Source organism: Panicum virgatum, chromosome 9N (genome assembly GCF_016808335.1).
Source record: "Panicum virgatum strain AP13 chromosome 9N, P.virgatum_v5, whole genome shotgun sequence".
Taxonomy (NCBI): domain Eukaryota; kingdom Viridiplantae; phylum Streptophyta; class Magnoliopsida; order Poales; family Poaceae; genus Panicum; species Panicum virgatum.
This window is the reverse complement of record NC_053153.1, coordinates 42,323,795-42,347,252: the sequence shown is the minus strand read 5'-3', so window position 1 is coordinate 42,347,252 and position 23,458 is coordinate 42,323,795. Positions and strand designations below refer to the sequence as shown.

Here is a 23,458-nt window from a genome sequence, read left to right as displayed (position 1 = left end):
TGTTTTGTTTAGGAATGATGGAGAGGATAAGAAGGGGAGCGGCTTTGTGGGGACTGGTTTCGGACAGCAAGACAGCACCAACTTGTAACAGCGCCCACGACTTCATCCGGACTTCGTTTGGGGCGTTCAAGTACTTCACGGAAAGCTTATGAAGTCTACTTTCAGATGGATCCAACATCATCATCAGATTCATAAGGAGCTAAGAATTATCGTCAAAATGATGTTCGTACATCCATACTTGGGCTGAGTCTTTTGTATCTCATCCAGCCCACTAGGGACCCATTTTAAGTTAGGGTTTCGTGTTCAGCATCCTCTTGGCTGATCTCCCCCCTATATTAACCAGTAGCAGCCACCAGAAAGCACTTGGGTTTTGTTTAGATGTATGTTTGCCATTTGCAACTTCCTGGAAGCGCGCGTGTAGCAATTACTGCCCGTCTTCTTGTATTCGGAACCCCAACTTGTTGAATGCAAATTCAGTTCATGATTCCTATCTTCAGATTTCAGTGCTTGTTTACTTGTTCTTGCGAGTTCTTCGATTTGCTTGCAGGTTCAAGGTTGTTCTTGGTATAGCAAGAACAACACAAATCGGAGGCGGTGTAACTGTCGCTAAGAAGCAGCACAGCCCTTGAGGTGTTGTAGTCGGGCAACACAACGTCGATCCTCCTCAAATCGAGTTATCCCCCACTCTCATCGAAAGATCGGGAACAAACCCCATCGGGTTCTATCAGGTCGAATCCAAAACTCATGCCCTAGCAAAGATGAGGGGCTCAAAGGACTGGCAAGTGGTCCTCTATTCACAATCACGAGCTATCAAGGATATGACATAAATGGCTACACGTTTTACACCCTTGCTCAAGACAAGAAAAGCACATATCAGAATAGTGGTGTTCGTATAGATGCTTTTGACAACAATATGCAGAAGGCAGCGTACTATGGTCAGATAGAGGAGATATGGGAGTTGACATATCCAGGCTTCATGGTGCCAATTTTTAGGTGCCGCTGGGTTCAGGGAACAAAGGGTGTCATGAAAGATAAGTATGGGTTTACCACCATTGACATTGAACAAGTTGGGTACAAGCAAGAGCCATTCTTACTCGCCGATCAAGTTTCACAAGTCTTCTATGTGCCTGACATGAGAAACAAGAAACGACATGTGATTCTCCCCGGGAAAAGACGGATTGTTGGAGTTGAAAATGCTGTCGATGAGGATGAGTACAACCAATTCGATGAAGTCCCTCCTCTTGGTGCTTGCATAATTCCCAAGATCCTCCCAAGTGAGAAAACACCATATCTACGTACCGACCATAAAGAAGGGGTCAATGTGGCCAAAGGCCGTCGAAAAAAATGAGTAAAAACAATATATGTAAAATATGTGTAAAAATATTTAGATTATGTGTAAAATATATATATATATATATATATATATATATATATATATATATATATATATATATATATATATATATATATAAAGTGAGGAGATACCAACATGTAGAAAACATGTATATTTTGTTATTCGTAGCATGAAAAGGCAACAGAGGAAATCTGTTGAGGAGGTTGGTTCCAGCTAATATTCACCCTGATCGTATTTAAAGGATGCCCAAGTTGATTTGACATCAGTTTTGACATCAGTTTACATAATGCAGGCTGCTGCTTCCTCATGCCCCACAAGGGAAGAAGCTGACAAGGCGGTGAATGCCTACCACAACAAGCGCACGCTCCCTGGGGTACGTGAGCATTCTAATCGTGCTCTGTTAGCATGTCTCTCCTTCCATCTGCCTAGGTGTCATTTTCAGGAACTGAATCTACTGTAGCACTTTAAGCTCTATCTGGTGATCGCTAATTATGAATATCCTATAATCTGGATGGCAGGGGCCACATTGTCAGTGGGATCAAATGAATCTTTGGGACACTGGGGAAATTTAATCTAGTGATTGTGACTTTGGTGTGTGTTCAAAAAATTAGGAGTGACTTTGTGTAACATTTCTGGGTTCGCACAAATTTTATAGATTAACCATTTGTCAACGCCTCAAGGGGAATGCACAAATGATTGCAGGATGTGAATCCATTCTACTCTTCTTTCTATATTTTGTGCATTATTTCAGCAGTTTTGTCTTTTCCAGGACTGATTTATGGCTGATTTCAAGGATCTGTCTGCATAGTGTTAATCCCAGTAGCAATCTTTTTTTTTCCTTCTTGCACATTGGATAAGAAAGAATATGTTCTTTAACCTCCCTTCAGTGAGTTTTTTCCCTTCTCCATGCTTCATAAATGAATAAGTGGATAGTGCTTTAAGAATACCAACTCCAACTAAATGGCCTTCAGACACTCTGTTCCACTGAACCTGAACATTTCTGATATGGATTTTTGATTGTAATTGAATACCTTCCTTTTGGATACTGTCTTCTTTTACAAATCACTAGTGTAGCCTTTGTTCCTTTTTTAAAGAAAAAACTCTGAGATTGTGACTGGTTGGTAGCACCATTTTTTTTCTCTGAAAGACCTAGTATCTGTTTCAGTGTTTCTGCTTTGTAACTCTGCTCTTAGAAGTAGCACTTGTACCCCAGCTCCTTTTAATGGTTGTTGAACTGTCTGTCCTGCAGGTGGACCTTCATTTCTGGTGACGATTTACTCAAACTGAAAGGGTTTACTGTATTAATTAATAGTACATTCAAGGGCATTAACTGAAAGGGTTTACTGTATTAATTAATGGCCTCCTCACCTACATGTAATAATCATAGCATCTGGTGATGGTGGAGCCCCATCTTCCTCTTCCATGTTTTCGAATCAATGTATCTGAACATACACACAGAGAGAGTGAGAGAGAGAGAGATAATATTCTAGAGGGCGGAAAATAAGGGGTCATGCCAGGCTCAAACAATTCATGCTGCTGTGTTAAGCTAGCTGTTTAGACGTGTAAGGCAACCAATTAATCAATAGTAGGAAAACCATATCATCAGCAAAATAAATAAAAATGATGCCAGGTGCTTGATGAGCTATCGGAATAGGGTTACATAGATTGTATCTTCTAGCTGGTGTCACAGCTAATTGCATTGGGCCTGGCTGAAGCTTCCAGATAATCCTAGCTAGCTAGTCAGCTTAATTTGCAGTACTGGGCTTTTTGTTTTTTAGGGCATTTCAGTACTGTGCCTTACTAAGCTTTGATGAACATGCAATGATTGATAGGATTTGGTTTTGATGGATGTTTAACCCCATTTATTATCTATATATGATGTCCACTCATCATTGATGACTGCATATTAATTTGCACCAAGGGGGATATCGGGGTTCTTAAAGATAGGTTGCTCCTCCTCGCCCGAGAGCAATTCACGCTGATTCCATTTCCTCGGTACGGCGGCTGCTCGTCCGCAGGCGCTCCAAGCGGAGCAGCAGCACGCCGAAAAGGCTGCCTCCCTCGTCAGCCCCTGGATTCCCTGTTCCAGTCAAGCTTGAGAGCGGTAAAGAGGGAAAGGGCGACAGACTCGGCGGACGCTGGAACGAGCTGTTGGCCGGTGGATCCCATGATACTATTGCCCCACTGCCAGCTACTATGACTCGAATGACGCAATTTTTTTTAACTTTAACAACACTAATTGGGAGTATTAAACATTATATAATTATAAAACTAATTACACATATGCACGGAAAATCACGAGACGAATCTATTAAGCCTAATTAATTCGTCTTTAGTGGTCGTTTACTGTAGCACGACATTGTCTAATCATTGGATAAGAACAAATATTATAATAGGATGCAAGAAGACTAAATGCTGAGATGGAGAAGAGAGAAGAGGAGAGAGGAGAAGGGGGCTGCAAGCCGGCTTTGACACAAAAACCAAAAAATGTTGTGAGAGAGACAAGTGAGGCCTTATATTAATAGTGAAGGGCTAACTACTATATAAGTGGGCTGAGAGGCAGGCTGCAAGGATCCTTACAGACAGCAGCTGGCTGAATTAATAACCTTGCTCTAATTATGTTCATTAGGGGTGTGTTTAGTTGGTGAAAAAGTTTGAGTTTTGGTACTCATATTTCGTTGTTACTTGACAAATAATGTCCAATTATGGACTAATTAGACTTAAAAGATTCAGCTCATGCGAATCAGTTAGACTGTATAATTAGTTATTTTTTAACTGTATTTAATGCTCCATACATGTGTCCGAAGATTCGATGTAACGGATACTGTGCAAAATTGTTTGGGAACTAAATAGGGCCTAGATTCGTCTCGCAAATTTGCCCGGGGTTATGGAATGAGTTTTATCAGTTATCCACATTTAATATTTCTAATTAATAGTCGTCAAACGATCAAAGTTACTGTAGCACATGGAAAATTTTGGAAAGTAGGACCGCTGGATTTGTGGAAGGACGACCGCTGTTCTCGGCACACCGGCTCAAATAATTTTCTCATCTCGCTGGAGGGTAGGCCTACGATGAACATGACCCCACAACCAGGGAGGTTGTGGGAGAGAATGGCGGTACAAGATGTGTAACTGAGGAAAAAAGAAAGGGGAGCATGGTGGACCTTGGCCTCTCCGCCTTGTGGCCAGTCGATCGTCATCTCTTCAGATTTGCCTGTAGCCTCCTCACCGTGGTGTTCCATCACATTCGACCAGACCGCACGTCGTGCAGCACTGCTCCACTGCAGGAAGCGTGTGCCCTCCCTCATCTATCTGTTGTGCGGCGCTGCGCCGCTCCCGTACAGGTGTGCGCGCCTCCCTCTCTGTCATGATGCCGAGGTTGTCTCATCGGAGCAGTTGGCGGAGGTCATGCCATCCCGTCGGTGCCTACCAGTCCTCGCCCCAACCCTACAACGGTCGCCGAGATAAGTACCTCCCCTCCCTCCACTGCCCGTCCCCTCCCTCCACTGCCTCGTCCATCTCACCTCAACACCAAACCCTAGCAGCACTTTGATTTGCTCTCTTCTCCCGCCTTCCAAGACCAAAACATGGAGATTTGTGAGCTCCGTATCTTTCTTGTGCTTTTTCCTCTCTCCCTCTGGTGTTTTCGCTTCCAATTTTGCCTTACCCTAATCTGCAGCTTTCCCGATTTTTGTTTTGGCCTAATCTGTAGCTTTCCTGATTTTTGTCTTGGCCTAATCTGCAACTTTTCGATGTGGCTGAATGTAGGCACCGCGATGGCCTCATGTGACCTAGGAGGGTAAAGGTTAAATAGCAGCAGCCGCCAGCCGGATTGAGGCCTTTCAAGGTGGTTTCATCTCATCTTCTTTGATCCTGTTTTTTTTTCTATCCAGATGCTACAGCTCTTTACTGATTGTAATTATGGTGTATTTCCCTTTGTTTGCAGGTTCTGCTAGCAGTGCAGAAAAAAGATGAACCCTTACTGAATCAGGTTCCTTTTTCCCTTCAATGAGTTTGCAGTTTCTTCCCTTTTTTTCATTTTTTCTACCCTTGAAGATGCTCTATTTCTTATCTTAGTCAGGTTGATATGTTTGAGTAATTTTTAGGTGCTTCCTCCAAGGTAGTTGTTTAATTCATAGATGTATGATTAGGCTACCTTACTTATATTGCCTTATGTTTTCTGATATCTGTAGGTTTGGAAAATTTGCTCTTTAATAAAAACAAGTTGTTATCAATAGCATAATTATCTAGATAGCCACCTTAACAAGTCAGTAGCTACCGTCTGGCATGAAAGTTCTGCTAAGTTTAGCATCGCAGATCTGGTGTTATAAAGGGACAGTAACACCTGTCTGGAACATGTGTTCCTAGAATTTGGCATGCCTGATATAAGTTACTTTGCTTTAACTCGATATGCTTATTTGCTCTAGCTGAACTGCACTTTTATGTCATCTTTAGTCATGTTGCAAGGAGAAGAGTTTCTGTCTGCCGTTGCCTAAATCTTCATGTGGTTGCTGCCTTGGTATTGCAAAGGTGAATTCTTGCTACTTAGAACAGAGTGGTGAACAAATATTTTATTTTTCAATTATTGACATAAAGAGTAATCAAACAGTCAAATTGTACAAACTCTTAGAAAAATGATAGTGCCATATGACTGCCAGTTTTTACATGTTTTACCTATGATTTCTTCAAACCTTTTCTTTAATTCTACACAAGCCTCTAGGTTTCTAGCTTTAGAGGTCACGATTTCATAGTGTCAACAACTTCAGATGAGACAAGTAGATCAGCTACAGATAGCTATACTTTTATCAAAAAGTAATATCTTTATTAGTCCTCACCAATTTATACATTTGCTACATCACAATATTTATAAAATTAAATCTAAATATAATTTTTTTATTGACCAAAGAATCTTTCTGCACTTAGCCTTGCAAAAATATTTTTGGTTTAGGTACTGCTGCCATGTTTGCATGTCCTCCTGCTTATACACAGTAGATATCATCCCTGCTATTTTCTTCACATACCATCTTTTTATATCAGACTTGATATTTTCTTCACATATGATCTTTGCTATTTTCTCTATGCCTTGTACAAATTGTCATTACACCTGTGCGACGTAGCCACTGGTCATGCATGCTTCTGATGGCTTTTTTAATCAACATCAGATTCTCATCCAAACATGCCAACCTCCTAAAAATACTATAATCGTTGTAAACATATTGAATTGTTGTTTCATGTTACCTTCAAATTATTTTAAAACTAACAATTGTTCTTGATAACTACATTTGCAATTCTAGCAGCGGTGCTTAGAATGAAGACGCGGATCAGCTCATTCTGGGTTTTCACAGTTGCAGCCATTCCTTGACCTGCATCTGATGAATTGCTACTACATGCAATATATTAAGTTGTTTCAACCTAATGCTCGGCATCAACTAACTCTCTTTTGTATACTTTTATGGCCGCAAATTGTGCCATTTCTACATCCTTTAATATAATATTACTCGCTTTTATTTGGATTAGTATTCTGAGCTACCTACAAAAATGTTTGGTACTGCTACTAATACTGATCCTCAATTGTAATATATAGCTTAACAGAACCAATCGTCTGCACATGGCATTCAATTAGTACTACTGCTGCTGTTAAGATATATATTTGCATTAGATAATTGCTGTCATTTTGTCTGTCGTTCAAAGCATTGTTGTACTATGTTCCTAATCTCCGAATAGCTAGGTCTTATTGTCTAATTATGAATGCAATCTCTATTGCTACTATGTTTAGTTCCAATATTTCTATATTTCCATTTGCTATCTTATGCTTACTTATGTAGATAGATCTGTTTTATTTGTAATGAAGAAACTGGTGATAGAGCGCGCAACACGCGCATTATGTTCTAGTTACTTTCGTAGTAGTTGTATATAAACCTTCGGCTACAGCTAGTACCTGGTAGCAGCACATTGCGTTGGATCTGATTTGCGTTCAAAACAAAAGTATTTGTTTGGCACATAAAGATATTCTCAAATGCAGAAGAATATATGTCTGAATCTGAATATGATGTATGAATAAATGTGGAAATATGAGCGTAGAAGATATTCAGCACATTGGTTCCTTTTGTTGTGTCAATCACTTACTCACTTTAGTTAGCACCTACTGCATCACCTTGGGGTGTGCAAAGGTATGCATTACTGCTGTCCTTCAGGCCCACTAAACCCAAAGCTTTGGATCCTGCAACTTTTATCTCTCTACCTGCTGCCTGAACTGAACGAAATGTTGCTATGGTGTGCATGCCTACTCCTAGTCACTAGTGGATGAGTGAGTGCTCTTGTCCTTCACTGCACAAACATTCCCTGCATCCCTAGAAAGAAAAGTTAAAATTGCCAAGTCTTTCTTTAACAGCACAAAGCTTCAGTTTAGTGCACATGATGAAATCAATTGGGATTAGATAATCAGCTTGCATGGGAATTAGATTCCCCTTTCCATGTGGGGAGGGGGAAAGGTCCTAATCACTTCTTTTAGTGGTGAATACTATAAAGTGCTTCCTAAGCATGCAAAGTGCCCACAGAATGATCATTGTAATATGTATCCAAACAAAGTCATGGCAACAGAATGATTGCATTATCTTTCTTAAGTCATGGCAACAGAATGATTGCATTGTCTTTCTTCTCTGATCCAATTAACCGAGATACTTTACTAAATATTTTTTTGCGCCTTTTATTAAATGTGCAGATTACTTAACTGATTCGCTAACAATTTTATATTTCTTCAATTTCACAGGAATTTGATGTGCTGACCTTACCACCCGTCGATGAAGATGTGCTCAGTAGCATTCGAGACAAGATCGCATCATTCATAATGTACCAGGTGATCAGTAGGGAAGGAGAGTTCCACTATTCCAATCCAGGGATACCAAGTTTCTGAATATTGGTTATCCAACACCTCTGTTTAATGTAACCTAGATACTCAGACAAGGAACCTGTGTGGTGGAATGTGCTTATGTGACTACTTTGAATATTGTTGGTTGTGATGTTGGATACCTAAGTGATTTGTTGCCTGTGATGTTGCTGCTTGAATATGATATTTTGTTGCCTCTAATGTGCATCATTCAGATGTGGTGCGTGATATGCCTGTGATGACGTGATGTTGCTGTTACTTTGAATATTGCTAGTTGTGGTGCTGGTTACACCATTTATGTCTCCGATAAAGAAGCCAATATAGACTCTGGTTGTCAAAATGCGACTCTGATGATTAAGTATCAGAGACCCATATCAGAGACGCGTTTGTTAGCCGTGTCTCTGATGACGCACATCATAGACACGTTTCGTTTGGCAGAGTCTCTGATAACAAACATTAGAGACGCGTTATAATGAGAAGAGTCTCTGATGTTGATCATTAGAGACGCGGATAACACGTCTCTGATGTGGCCTCATCTCAAACGCGGATTTCTGCGTCTCTGATGCGTTGTTATCACAGACGTGAATTTACAGACATGTGAATTCCGCGTCTCTGATGAGGTTTTAGACGCGTCTGTAATAAAGTGTTCTTACATAGTGTCTTGAGTAGGATAATTTAGCTCGTGTGGCCGAAGAGCTCAGGTAGCGTAGGCAATAACCCGGTTGTCTTGCATTAGAACACAGCCAAGACCAGTACCCGATGCATCACAGTAAACATCATAAGACTTATTGTTGTCAGGTTGAGCTAAGACTGATGCTGTGGTCAGATGTGCTCTCAAGGTATGGAATGCCTCATCGCACTTCACATCCCATTTGAATTTAACATCCTTCTTTAGCAGTTCCGTCATTGGCTTTGCAATACTGGAGAAGTCCGGAATAAATCTACGGTAATATCCCGCCAAACCGAGGAAACTGGAAATCTTATGAACCGAAGTAGGAGGTTTCCAGTCCATCACTTCCTGAACATTGCTGGGATCTACTGATATGCCATTACTGGAAATAGTGTGACCCAGAAATTTGACAGTGTCCAGCCAGAATTCACACTTTAAGAATTTTGCGTACAATTGATGATCTCTAAGACGTTGGAGAACAATACGAAGATGTTGCTCATGTTCTACCTCATTCTTGGAATAGATCAAAATGTCGTCGATGAAAACCATGACGAACCTATCAAGTTCTGGCATGAATACCGAGTTCATGAGATACATAAAATAGGCAGAAGCATTTGTGAGACCGAATGGCATCACCAAATATTCATAAAGCTCACATCTGGTTGAGAAAACTGTATTGGGAGTATCACAAGGTTGGATTTTAATTTGATGATACCCCGAGCGAAGATCGATCTTGGGAAAGATCTTGGCTCCAGTGAATTGATCAAACAGTACATCAATGCGAGAAAGTGGATATTTATTTTTAATAGTTACCGCATTGAGAGGCCGGTAATCCACACACAACCTCAGACTGTCATCTTTCTTCTTTACGAACAATACTGGATAGCCCCAAGGTGAAGCACTTGGGCAAATAAAACCCTTGTCTAGAAGTTCTTGCAACTGAATTTTCAGCTCTGGCAACTCTTTGGGCGGCATTTTGTACGGTCTTTTTGAAATAGGTGCAGTACCGGGCTGAAGTTCGATAACGAATTCGATTTCCCGGTCCGGTGGCATCCCTGACAAGTCGTCCGGAAAAACATCGGCGTACTCGCAAACTACGGGAATATCTTCTATATGAATGTCTTTCATGGCATAAGCACAAGAGTTGATGCATTCTCGATGAGGTAAATATAGAACTAAGTGGCTATAGGTTGGAGAATTTAATTCAAAAGCTCGGGAAGAGATATCTTACAGTACCCCATGTCTATTTATCCATTCCATTCCCAGAATAATATCAAGTCCTTCTAGTGCTAGCAGGATTAAATCGGTTGGAATTGTTTTACTACCCAATTTAAGTGGTACACCTCTAATGATTTGATTGGATGCAATTTTACCACCAGGAGTAGAGATCATGTAAGAGCCTTTGGTGTGACAAAAGTCTAATCCAGCTTTTGCTCCAAATTTAGCACTAATGAAACTATGAGATGCACCAGAATCAAATAAGATAACGGCGGGGTGATGGTTTAAAGAGAATGTACCCGACATCACCGGTGCTCCCTCAGGAAGATCAGCCAAGTTGGTGAAGTTAAGTCTGCCCTGCCTGACTTGGACAGTCTGCTTCTTGCCTTTGTTTTGATCATTTCTGCGGAAAGCCTTCCGCTGGGATTGTCCCGTTTGGGGGCACATCTTAGCGAAGTGACTCGGACTCCCACACTTGAAACAGTGATGGTTGTTATCAGGGCGAGCTGCCTGCTGAGCATTCGGCCTGGGGCCGGTCTGCTACTGCTGAGGTGGTACAAACTGAGTTTGCTGCTGCTGCTAAGGAGGAGGTCGAATAATCCAACGCCCTCGCTGAGGGGCTCTGTGAGAGGGTGCAGCTGGAGCATTCTTAACAATACGATACCTCGGTGGGGGGGCACTCGTGGGTCAAGTAGGTGCCTTCCGCTTCTTGTCAGCACGATGAGCCATAATAAGTCCTCCTGGGTGATCGCCAAATTCACCACATCATTGTAGTAAACAGCGTGGACAAGATTGAGCCGCTCCTGTAGCTTAGTGCTGAGACCTCGACAGAAGCGTTCATGCTTCTTAGCGTCGGTATCCGCATGATGACCAGCGTACTGACATAAGTGATTAAAATCTGAGCATACTGTAGTGCTGTACAGATGCCCTGAGTCAAAGCCAAGAATTCATTAAGCTTCTGATCAAGAAGACCAGTCGGAATATGACGAGCTCTGAAAGCATCCTTGAACTCATTCCAAGTGACCACGTGATCTGCCGGTAGCATTTCGTGGTAATGATCCCACCACATACGGGCTGGTCTGCGAAGCTACTGCGCATCATAGTGAGCTTTGTTCGCCTCGGAGGAAGGAACTGACAGTAGAGAAAACTTGGATTCAAGTGTGCGAATCCAAGCATCTGCATCAAGTGGTTCTTCTACCTTGGTGAACAACGGGGGCTGCATGCTCAGGAAATCTTGATAACTTGCCTCCTGCAGCCAGTGAGCATGGTGCCCACCCCGCTGCTGCTGCTGAGCCTACACCAGCTGCCGCAAGATCTCCGTCTAAGCTGTTAGAACCTCCACAATGCCCAGTGGTGGAGGTGGATTGCCATTACCTCCGGTTCCAAAACCACTAAGACTTCCCTGAGTTGATCCAATCATCTGAAACATGAGTTGTTTACATTAGCCACAACATTTTTGACATTTCAAATGGGAAATAAACAACTCAAGGCATGAATTGAAGGATATGAATTGCATCAGAGGAATTTACACAGAAACTGTTAATACGAAAAAGTGCATAACTGAAGTTCTGTGTATCCAATGGACTTGAAATTTTTACAGGAGCTAGATAATTGCATGAGCTACAACTTTGGTAGTCAACACAAAGTCAAAATTTAGGCCACACTAAGAGGAGTCTAACAAAAGTCATGATCAGCGTCCCGAGTCTACATGTTGACCGACGCCTCGCTCGCTGCGGGAGAGTGGGTCTCGACCTGCGCGGGCTATGGCGCCTACTCCTCAAATGGGGCTCGTTCTCCCCATCCACCTGCATCTCGTTGGGTGGAGCGTGAAGAGCGTCCTGCGCGTGCTGCTGAAGGTGAAGCTGCCCCTGAGCGTCGTCAAGGTCTAGCTGTAGATCGTGAAGCTGGTCCTCTAGAAACTGGAGTGTAGCATCACGGTCCATCATGGTGTCCTATAGCTCTAGAATCGGACCCTCGAGCTGAGCGATCAGAGCACCCCTGCTCTCGAGCTCGTCGCTAGCCTCATGTAGCTGCTCATCTCGCAGCTGGACTGTCAAGTGTAGAGCTTGAGCCTGGTCAAAAAACTGAGCTGTGGCCTCACTCTGGAAGATCTGAAGACGGTAGAGTGCACTCAAGCACTCTGCTGTTGTCCGCAGCGCACCGACATGGTCGATAGCCGGAACTATGGCCACATTGGCCATCCTATCGCGCCACAGAGGTTCGACCGGGTCGTGAGCGGGAAACAGCCCGAACGCGGACAAGAGTACCTCCAACGGGTGTTGAGAGCAGAAGGTGATCAAAGCTCTCATGGCCGTAGTCTCCCAAGTGTCCAACAGGTGGAGTCCGATCACCTGAGTCATGGTCGGCTCCCACCCGTTGAGTGGGTGCTATGCAATCACCATGGTGACGCTACAGCGGCGCACTCTGCTCTCTATGAAGTCGTGGCCCTCGTAGAGCAGCGGCTGGGGGTATCCGGCTGCACTCAACAGCTCCCAAAGACGGCGAGGAAGTTCGTCCTAGTGCAAACACGCTGAGTGCACGTGTCCGTGCTCGTCAATCACCACCAGCTCGTCCATCTGCCCCAATCAAAGACAGACGGATCAGCTGATAGTCAACAAAGGAATAGGCTGATTCTGAATAGCTAGAAAATTTGATCATATTGATGGATAACATGAACATGAAATTCTCAAAATTTTACAGAAGATGCCCAAGATAATGAAGACCACTTTATCTAGTCAACCCTAAGCCCATATCAGATATTAACAAGGTGAAATCCTTAATGTTTTGAAGTGGTGTCGATCCAGAAAACAGTCTGTCCAGAGAGCGAGTAATTTGACCATAGCTACCAAACCAGTTGACCAAGATAATTCAAAATTTTACAGTAACTTCTTCATTAGGTTACCTACAACTTTCATGTTGAATAATTTTTCAGATAAGCATCTAAAGGTAGGGATGCAAGCGGGGCGGTTTGCGGCTGCCCGCCCCGCGTCCGCATCAGCCGCAGCAGATTATGCGGACACATGCGGCTGCCCGCACAGCACCGCGAGTGATTTGCGGGCTTCGCAGCAGCCCGCATGGAGCCCGCGTGCCGCAGCGCGCTGCGCGAGCAGCTTGCCTACAACAGTTGTCAGCACTTATATTTGTTTCCAGCCGCTGTGCATGGAAGTGCTGTGCACAGCAACCACAGGCCATGAACAACGCATCTTGCTGCTTATTCCAACTCACGCAAGATCCTTCCCAGCAAATATATATACAAGTAAATGCTGGTCAAGTAAATGTTGAGAGTATAGTTTCACAGGGAGTAGCCAATGGAGCCATTAAGAAAATTAGTATCAATGTGAATGCCTTCAGTGACAATATTGTCAATACCACAAAAGTGACATGGATCGATTCATGCCACCACAACTCCGTGAAATTGGGTGTCACGTTCAAAATCATGCCACTCAATGGCATGATTTTCAACATGAGATCCAATTTCAAGAAATTGGAGTGGCATGGATCCAACTGACCCAATGGTAATGAATATGCAATACTGAAACTTGTACCTAGAATTTGCAATGAGTACTCTGCAACCACAATTTGCAACAGGCTGGCTAGTGGCTTGTATATCTAGAATGGGCAAGAAAATATAGAATTGATACTGTTGGTCTGGGTAAAAAGAGACGAGGCAATTATTTCAGTTTTTGCAGGGTTGCTCATATATATCAAGCAAATATGCAATATAGTGTACTGATGGATTGGAGTATCTATACAGCTCAGCAAGGAAGTTTGGACTAGATCACTCGCAGTAAAGAAGGGATCCAAGCTAGAGGATTTCTTACCGACCAAAGACGAGGTCAGTTTGGCTCCTGATTTGATCTCTGCTTGACGCCGGCCCAGCAGAGGTGAGGACAACGGCGGCACCTCCAATCCTGAAGAATTCCTTCCAGGTGGCGCTCTTCCTTGCAAAGGAGTAAAGGTTTCCTGGTGCTCGGAGGGGGCTCGACTCGAGCGGGACGCCGGGACGGTGCTCTTCTTTGGGTCGCTGATGAACTGCAGCTTCACGGAGAAGAACGCGAACCCGCCGCCGTGGAAGAAGAGGATCACGGGGAGTCGCCGCGCCTTGCTCCCGTCGGGGGCCGCCTCCGGGAGGAGGAGGAGCACGACGGCCGCGGACGAGAGAGTGGAGGCAGCGGCCGCAGACGGCGGCGGCTAGGGATGACCGCGAGCGAACACACAGGAACCCTATTTTGCGGGCTTCGCGGCGCCGCTGGGTCCTGTTGGGCTGCCGCATACCGCCGCTTCAATTATGGGGACCGAATTGCGGCGCTTCATGGGCTTGCGGGGCGGGTCAGCCCAGCGGGCTTGCGGCAAAACCCGCCCCGCTTGCATCCCTATCTAAAGGTGGTCAAAAAATTTCGTTTAGCCGGACTGCTCCAACTTGACAGATTTGTAGGGTGTTAATAAAAATTCAAAAACACTAGGGTAGGGAACTCCAAAAATTCTCAAATTTTTACAACAGAAGGGATTTTTATGTGACTATGTTTCGTCTAACTACCCAAACTTGATTTAAGGTGATTTTCAAATTCTTAAAATTCAAGGAATCCAGATTCTCCGATTTTTACAGATTCTCTTGATGATCCGTAGAGATAGATTTTGATATTTTTCGGTTGCAGATTCTATTAAACATTTCTTTGCTGAAGATTTTGGGATGAATGCAGATCCTAATCGTCCTCACTAAAGAAAAGAATTGCTAAGTAACCTTGGACTTATGTGGTTAGTTTCGGTGGCATATATAGTATCTCTCTCGCTATATAACTAGTCGATATAGCTATCTATCCTAGGATTCAGTTTCGAGTTAGCGTACCTGCAGAAAATTGATAGTATATAAAATGTACCTTTCGTGGCAGCACTCACGAAAGCGTTCCCATACATTACCGATCACTATAGAACCGGCATCCATACAATTACCGATCACTATAGAACCGGCATCCATACAATTACCGCCGTATGGACAACGTTAAGCATACGCCATTGAGATACCGTATTGTCTGTGTACCATCGTAGACGGGGAATTGAATGCCAATTTCAAACCATTACTCCCCATTTATTTAACCGATGGTTGGTATATGTGCAGCAGCTCAAGTAGGCCACTGCTTGAGCCCAGCATTCGGCTCGCATCACCGACGGGAAGGTTAGACTCCCTCAGCTGACTGAGCAAGCATACCTCCGCGGCAGCGTGTCGTTACAAAATTTAAATACTAAAAGTAATGTGCTGGAAGTCAGTCATACAGTATAAACCATTTGATTATACCCGTAAGATCCCCTAGGGCTTTACGTTCTAGACTTGTCCTTGGAGATCCTAAACTTTTTCAAAAAAAAAACTTCAGTAGTTTTGAATTTGAGTTTTAAGTCTTGTTGTTAGAAAACAAAGACGGCCATCACTGGTAGACTATTTGCGAGCTCTGATATCAGCTATGGTGGAACCACCCAATTAAACTAGGCCCGGGTGCCTTGATCTTTGTTGCTAGGCAACTCTGATCCCAAATTGGCACTCAACGGTAGTTCCTCGAGTGAAGCCTCGATTAAAGCCACGCTTTCCAAGATCGCACAGACAACACTCACACGAAGGTGAGCCCATAGATTACAACACAGATCATCTCATACAAATCAGAGTTTTGCAGCGGAAAGTTAAATTTATTACAAACCATGTTCTGAAAGTAGCGAAGTATTGCAGAGTCATATACTACACAAATTATTCAAGTCTCATTATTGCAGCAAAAGAAGTAAAACGACAGCTAGCGAAATAAGAGACACCTCGATAAAGCCCGTACGAGACATCACTGAGTGGGAGGGGTGTCAGCACCCGCTGAGAGATCGTCCTACTCGATAGACCAGCCCCGAGGCAACGTGCAAGGCCATGTCAAACTCGCAATCATATCTTCGAAGTCAGTACCTGAAAGTAGTGCCACAAGCAAGGCTGAGTATACTAATACTCAGTAAGGCTTACCTGTCATCGGATATACCTTAGTCCGTTAACTAGACATGCAAGGCTTTTTGGTTGGAGAGGTTTGTTTTGCCAAAAATGCCACTAAGAGTATATCATTATTTTCAGGTTTTAACTTTGCCATATTCTAGTTGATTAATCGTTCTAATTTTGCATATGTCACTAAACAAGCATGGTAGGGAAAACATTCATCATACAATAGTATTATCATCATCGGATTCCACTTGTTACTCTATGTGACAGAAATTGTTAAGCAGTCTCATGCCGTGAGAGGCGGATGATTCCGAATCGAATTTCAACTTGGCCAGGGGAACCTAACACACACGCATGGGGATCGACGATGCGCATCGCCCACGCGACTTTTCCCCTTTCTTTCCAATCCGTGGATCCGGGTCACCCTCCTCGACTACAGAGTTCGACCACTCTGCACTTGTACGTCACAACAAAAATAAACTCTACTTCTACAAAGAGGGTGAATGGTCATTCTACTCGCCGGTCCAATCAGATACTTAAGCTTACCGATTACCATATTTCTCGGCATGTGGCTAGTACTTTCAAAAGCTTAACAAAATATGCCACACACCACGACTTTAACCAATTTCAACTACACCGACGGGGTATCACAACTACACAACCCCGCCCATTGTCCTTATATTCCAGCAGTAAGTAAAGTCAGTCAAATCCTATAATCTCGCGAGAGGCAGGAAACCACTCGACTTCTACCATGCCTAGTTAGCTGGACAATTACTCGAGAAAAAGATCCGGATAACAAACATGGGTACCTAGGAACATGCATCTATGGTTTCGAGCAACACCTAGGAATGTAAATGCGCAAATAAAATTATTGCAACATATAACAAATAGTTAGGTGTAAATAACGCGGAAAATAATGGGATTATGCATCAGGGCTTGCTTTCTTGGACACTGTTAGCCTGAGGCTCTTCTGGGGCTTGGCCCAGGTCTTGATTCAAGTTAGCACAATTAAGATTAGCACTCTTCGCAGTAATAGAGTTCGAGGGAACCGGCTCGTAGTCACTGTTAGCAAGATTTACTATTTCTATATGAATGCAGAGATTAACGTGTTACAACATGATATGAAAGTTCTTTCCTTCACGATAAAGTTGTAGTCCAATAATTAGTTGATTTCAGGGATTAACTTTTTAATTAACTTTCATGGGCAGTTATTTATGGAGTAGCACTTATATTTACTTTACTTCATGAATGAGCTGTGTTGCGGTGTTTGATTTCTAAACCTAAAACATAAGGATATGTACGAAATTTAATAACAGAAATGATGGACATGAACTGATACTGAAAAATTTATATCTAGCAGATCAGATACTTTAGAATTTACTGTGAAAATTTCAGCTTTTAACAGCAAGGCATCTAAGCATGAAAATTCATCTATTCAGATCATGCTAGGAACTTCATAAATTTGTACAGACTGCTAGGCATGGATTCTGGAGATAAACATTTTAACAGCAACAACTAGACATGATATGTTCAATACTGTAATGTTTTTAGAATTAATTTATGCATAAAACCGGAGATCTAAAATTGACAAAGTTAAAATGCCTTTACCAAAGTTAATTTCCACAGAGAGTTCTGCAAAGCTTCTAAACCTCAAATTTTTACCAGAGCCTAGATTATGTCTAAACATGATTCAGTAAAAATATAAAGTGTTAGAACCTGCAATATATTTACTTATGACTTAAACTATGCATGAGCTTGAATAAAGATTCAAAAAATAGAATGACCTGTATAGCATTTAAAACTTTTTCTACATAATCTAGTCATACTAAAAAAACATGGAATAAAAATCATGGTCATACATGAACTATTTTATCTAGAATGAAAATAACAAAACCAGCCATGATAAAGCATGCAGGATTTATATCTACAGTTCTACTAGACCACTGGAGTACAAACTTTACAAGCATGAACATATGACCAAAACAGAGTTCCACAATTAAGTTCAGATTTTTCTAAGCACAGGAACTATTTATCATGAAATAATCCTTTATAACAAGCAATAAATACAATATATAGTAAATCAGATCCAAAATTTCTCAAACTTGCACAACAGTAAGGATTTGCGGACATGTATTCACAGAAAAAGTTTCACACATAAGTCACCCTCATTTCTACCAGCATAAATATATAAGCAAAGCTAGTAGATCTAGGAATCTTGGGTCTTCGAGCAAGTAAATGATGTCCATTAGGGTTCAAATTTTTACCGGACGCTAGAAACAGTATGACACACATTCTAGCCAAAAACCAAACATAGTTACTAAACAAAACTCCTAGAACCATTATATCCTATTTAATATAATCTTTTTCTAGATTAAAATGTAGGCAGAAACTGAAGATGTGCATGTAACAAAACTTGTAGATTTCATTGCAAAGATTCCAAAACAATTGGAGTTGCATTTTTCCTATTTTCCTATGAATTTCTACGCATTTTTAAAGTTCACTAGATTAAAACATAGAGTGTTTCATGTGTTTTTGAGTTTAGGCCCCTAGAAAGATTGAAATCTCTTACAGATATGCCCTGGACCAACGTACCCTCGCGGAATCCGATCAATTCCGGCGAGCTCCGTCGCCGGCAGCGAGGGAGAGGTGGGGGAAAAGTGTGACACCTCTGATGTCTGTGCCATAAAAACCAATTCATTTAACTCAAATAAATTATATAAGGGTTTTAAAAATTAAATTCATAAAGAAAAGGTCAAATAAAATTCCAACCACACATTTGAAACATGGAATATGAGAGCAAACATGTTAAAAACATACCCAAATCCTATTTAAAAATATGCACAAAAATAAGTTTGGGTTGTTATTGGTACCTTAAATGACATGTGCCGAATTCAAGTTTCAGCCAAATCCCATCAAAAATCAAAGCCCTTTTATGCAAGTTTGGAATTTTAAAATAGTTCAAAATGTGGACTTCAAATGAAACTTTGCCTAAAACAAAAGTTGTAGATCTTGAAAAGTTACACAAGTTTGGCATTCAACACTTTTTCTTTTGAGCCCAGGAAGATAGAGATAATTTTAGTTTACTAAATGGTCCCTGGACTTCTTGGAAATCGCAAACTGGTCCCTATCTCAATCTCCCTCTCTGTTTCGTCGTTGCCCGCACGTACGCCACCGGTGGACCTCGTCCACGGCGCGTCCGCAGCCAACTGGACCCAGGAGGGTATTATCGGTCAAAACCCACCGGCGAGTAGCGACAGGCAACATGAAGAGCCGGGAGGTCGTCGGGGCACTGGCAGGCACTGCTCCCTCATCAACGGCCCGCAATCCTGGCACACACCACGGCTTTCCAAGACGCAGGGCGTGCCACCTGACCTATACCCGATCAGGAAGATGCGAACGTGCTTGCGACGATTTGCCTGCATACACAAACATGTGCAAACATAAGTCCGAGCCGTGGTCGGCTCCCCGGAACGACTCTTGCATCAGTTTTAAAGAGCCGATCGAGTCCCAGTGTCAGATTGGATCTGCATATCCAGATGGTAATGTATAAAGCAAATAACTGCGAAACTGCTTCAATTAAATCTAGCTAATCTAATCTACGACGGTAAAAGCTTCACTGCTAGATCGGAACATCCTACACGTAGTTAGGCCGAACGAGCGTAAAAGATAACCGAACCTTGACCAGAAAAGAGGCCTAAGAACAAGCGAAAGCCGATTCCCGGATCAATCCCTATTAAGATCAAAGCAAAGCATCTAATACGTCACCGGATCATCCAACCCGTTTGCAAGGCCTAACCTAGCAGATATTAGGCCGATTCTTACGTATAAGAACAAACCATAACAGATTAGATCTACTAGGTAGAAAAGAAGCAGGGTGTCATCTCTACGCGACTAATTCCATGCAACGTGAATTAGTATAAGATTAAAACATGATCGCGCAGAGATGACATGATATTCGTAGATGATAAGCAACAAAGCACGATGAATCTACTAAAAATCATGCTACGAAAATCAGGATAACTAGCACTACTCGCCATCAAAAATGCTTCAGTACGAGTAATACCAAGGTAAAAGCAAGAACAACGCTGCCCTGATCGCAAGAAGCGATCAGGGCAGCATGGCGCTTACTTGGATGAAACCCTAGAATTAGGGGTGGCGGTGCGCCGAGAGTTGTTGCTTGCAAAACGTGATGATTTTTTTTATAAATGTCATAGAGTACATATTTATAGTCCGGAGACTTGGACAATAATCTAAACTAACGTGTCCATATCGGACTCTATCTCTAACTCAAACTGAACTAAATCTAAAGATACACAGCCCACATGGCCCAAACGCTCACGCAGGAGCCGATTCGCAAGCCTCCTTCAATTTCTTCATTAAGCCCAACTCACTCGCGGCCCATTAATTAACCTGTTAATTTATGGCGATAATAGAGGGCCCGTTAGGGACACCTGGATGGCCCCTTGGCCTTTCCTCACGCACACAGGTGTCCCTGGACACTTGGGCACTTGCCACACCGCCCCGCCATGCGTAGCGCCGCATCCTCCGGCCGCCATCTCACTGGTAGGCGCCTCTGGCCCAATCCGACCTCCCCAGGCCCCGTTTTGCTTCGCCTCTAAGTCCTCTAGCCTATAAATAGGATCAGAACCCACGCCATCGCGCGACCCCCTTGATTTCCCCTTCCTCCGCCGTCCGCCATTGCCGGCGAGCTCGAGCTTGTGCGGACAGGCCATCCCAGACACACATTCCCCCATCCGACCTCACCAGCAGCCTCTCCTAGTCCCAGTGGAGCTTACACACGCCCAGAACCCCACCTGAAGCCACCCAAGGGCCACCGCCCAATCGCGCCGCTGCCGGTGAGCTAGAGACTCGCCTGGGACCGGCCGATTCTGGCAGCAATCGAGCACGACAGCTACCCTAACAGCTTCCTCACGCTCTCGTGGTACTCATGCGCTCGACGTTCGATTGCGCCAAGCCCTCCTTCTACCACAACGCTGGCGACCCGAACACCGCCGCCGCTATTCACGCCGACGACCTCGATTCCGACCACCCCAGCCCCGAACGCCGGCATTGGTAGGTAGCTCTCGAACTCCTCTACCCCGCGTGCCTCCCAGTCGCAGCACTGGTAAGCCCTGCCTAGCAGAACACCACCGGCAAGATGCGGCTGTGGAGAAGGCCGGCGAAGGACCCAGTTGTAATTTTTCTTTTTCACTTAAGGGGCTAAGTGCAAGTTTCTCTGAGTGTGGCAGTGAACTTCAAAAATGCATAACAAATCACAGAAAAATCGTAAAAATTCAAACTCAAATGTTTTGGAACCCTTACAATGAAATCTACCAGTTTTGTTACATGCAAATCTTCAGAATCCGTGCACATTGTAATCTATGAAAAAGAATAGAATAAACCTCTCATGTATGTTTTGGTAGTTTTGATTATTGGATGACCTTGATTCTGGGATATGTTAATCCTGGTAGAGTATTAGGCTTATGGTAAAAAGATGAAACCTGTTTGAATCTGTTAACTTGCTTAAATAACAAAGACTCTTAAATCTGCTAATAACTTTCATGTTTTAATACTAAAAAACGTGAATATGCTCTAGCTTTGAAATTTTTTCTGGATGCATGTGTGACTGAAATATTGCTAATACTTAAGTTTAAGAAATGTTAGAGCTAGTTTGCTATATATTATGTTTAATGCTTGTCTAATCAACTTAATTCACAATATATAGTTATTATGCTTAAAAAAATCTAGATTTATTTCTGGAGCCTTGTTTTAGTCCTGGAATAATGTCTACAAAGTTTGATCTATATTTATGGAGTATTGCTTTAGTTATAAATCCTGCTTAGTATATCATGGCAAGGATTGTTATTTTTGTTCTGGGTGAAATAATTCATATTTGATAATGATGTTTGGACATGTTCTTAGCTAGAGTAAATAATTCCTATGATAAAAATTTCACATGTAGTACTGGTCATCTTGAATCTCAAATTAATATGCAAGTTCTTTCAAAGTTAAATGGATAAGTAAGTGATCTGATAGTAATAATGCTTGATAATTTTTCTGGAGCATGATTATGTCATTTCTAAGTTCTGGTACAATTTTGAGACACGTAACCTTTGTATAACTCCTTGTGGAATTTGTCTTTCTTGCTAGTTTGTTAAAAATTTTATAACTCCTGATGCAAGAGTTTATAAAATCTGGAAAAATTACAGTACTGAGTAGCTGATATCTAGTTGCTGCTGTAAATTTTGTAGCAGCAGAAACCATGCCTATCATGCTGTACAAAATTAGGAAGTTCCTATGTTAATCTGGTTGCATGATTTTTCATGTTTAAATGCCTTGTTATTAGTTGCTGAAATTTATATAGTAGATGATAAATTGTCTGAGCTATTCTACATAAATTTTTGAATTTGTGAACACATGCTATGTTTTAATTCTAGAAATGGAACCCACCCACACTCATTCAGGAAGATACTTAGTTATAATTACTACTCCATAAAGGACTGCCCAATAAATGAACTCACAAAGATCATCATTAAGTTAACTTTTTGTTGGACTACAACTTTATCGTGAAGGAAAGAAATCATTTATCCTATTGTAACCATGAAAATCTTGCATTGCATATAGACGCGGTTAATCTTGCCGATGGTGATTACGAACTGATTCCAGCGGACTCTCTTGCTGCGTTGAAGGTTAATCTTAACTGTGCTAATGTAAACCAAGATTTGGGCCAAACCCCAGAGTACTCTCAGTTTGACAGTGCCCAAGAAGGCAAGCCCCGGTGCATAACCCATTATTTTCATCGTTATTATTAATCTAACTATTCATATGTGTTGTAATAATTTATTTGCGCATTTACATTTTCTAGGCGTTGATCGAACACCTTAGATGAATGATCCCTAGGTACCTATGCTTGATATCCGGTTCTTTTTATTGACTAGTTGCCCCGCTAACTAGGAACGGCAGAAGTCGAGTGGTTTCCTGCCTCTCGCGAGCATATAGGAATTGACTGAATTTACCTGTAGCTCAAATATAAGAACCACGGGCGGGGTTGTGTAGTTGTGATACCCCGCTGGTGTAGTTGAAATTGGTTAAGGTCGCGGTGTGTGGCTCATTTCATTAAGCGTTTGAAAGTACTAGCCACATGCCGAGAAATATAGTAATCGATAAGCTTAAGTACCTGATTCGACCAGCGAGTGGAACATTGGTAAATCCTCTTGGTAGAAGTAGGTTTTATTTTTGTCCGGACATACGGGTGCAGAGTGGTCGGACTCTGTAGTCGGAGAGGGTACCCCGTGTCCACGGACTGGAAAGAAAGGGGAACAGTAGCGTGGGCGAAAGCGAAGTCGATCCCCATGCGTGTGCGTTAGGTTC

General features: G+C 42.5%; 1 long non-coding RNA gene across 1 annotated transcript; it reads left to right on the top strand.

Annotated features, from left to right (window-relative positions):
- Positions 1-4,646: 4,646 nt before the first annotated feature.
- Positions 4,647-7,026, top strand: LOC120689693. Its single transcript, XR_005681389.1, has 4 exons — positions 4,647-4,951; positions 5,123-5,201; positions 5,301-5,345; positions 5,810-7,026. It is a non-coding gene; the product is annotated as an uncharacterized LOC120689693 (long non-coding RNA).
- The last annotated feature ends 16,432 nt before the right edge of the window (positions 7,027-23,458 follow it).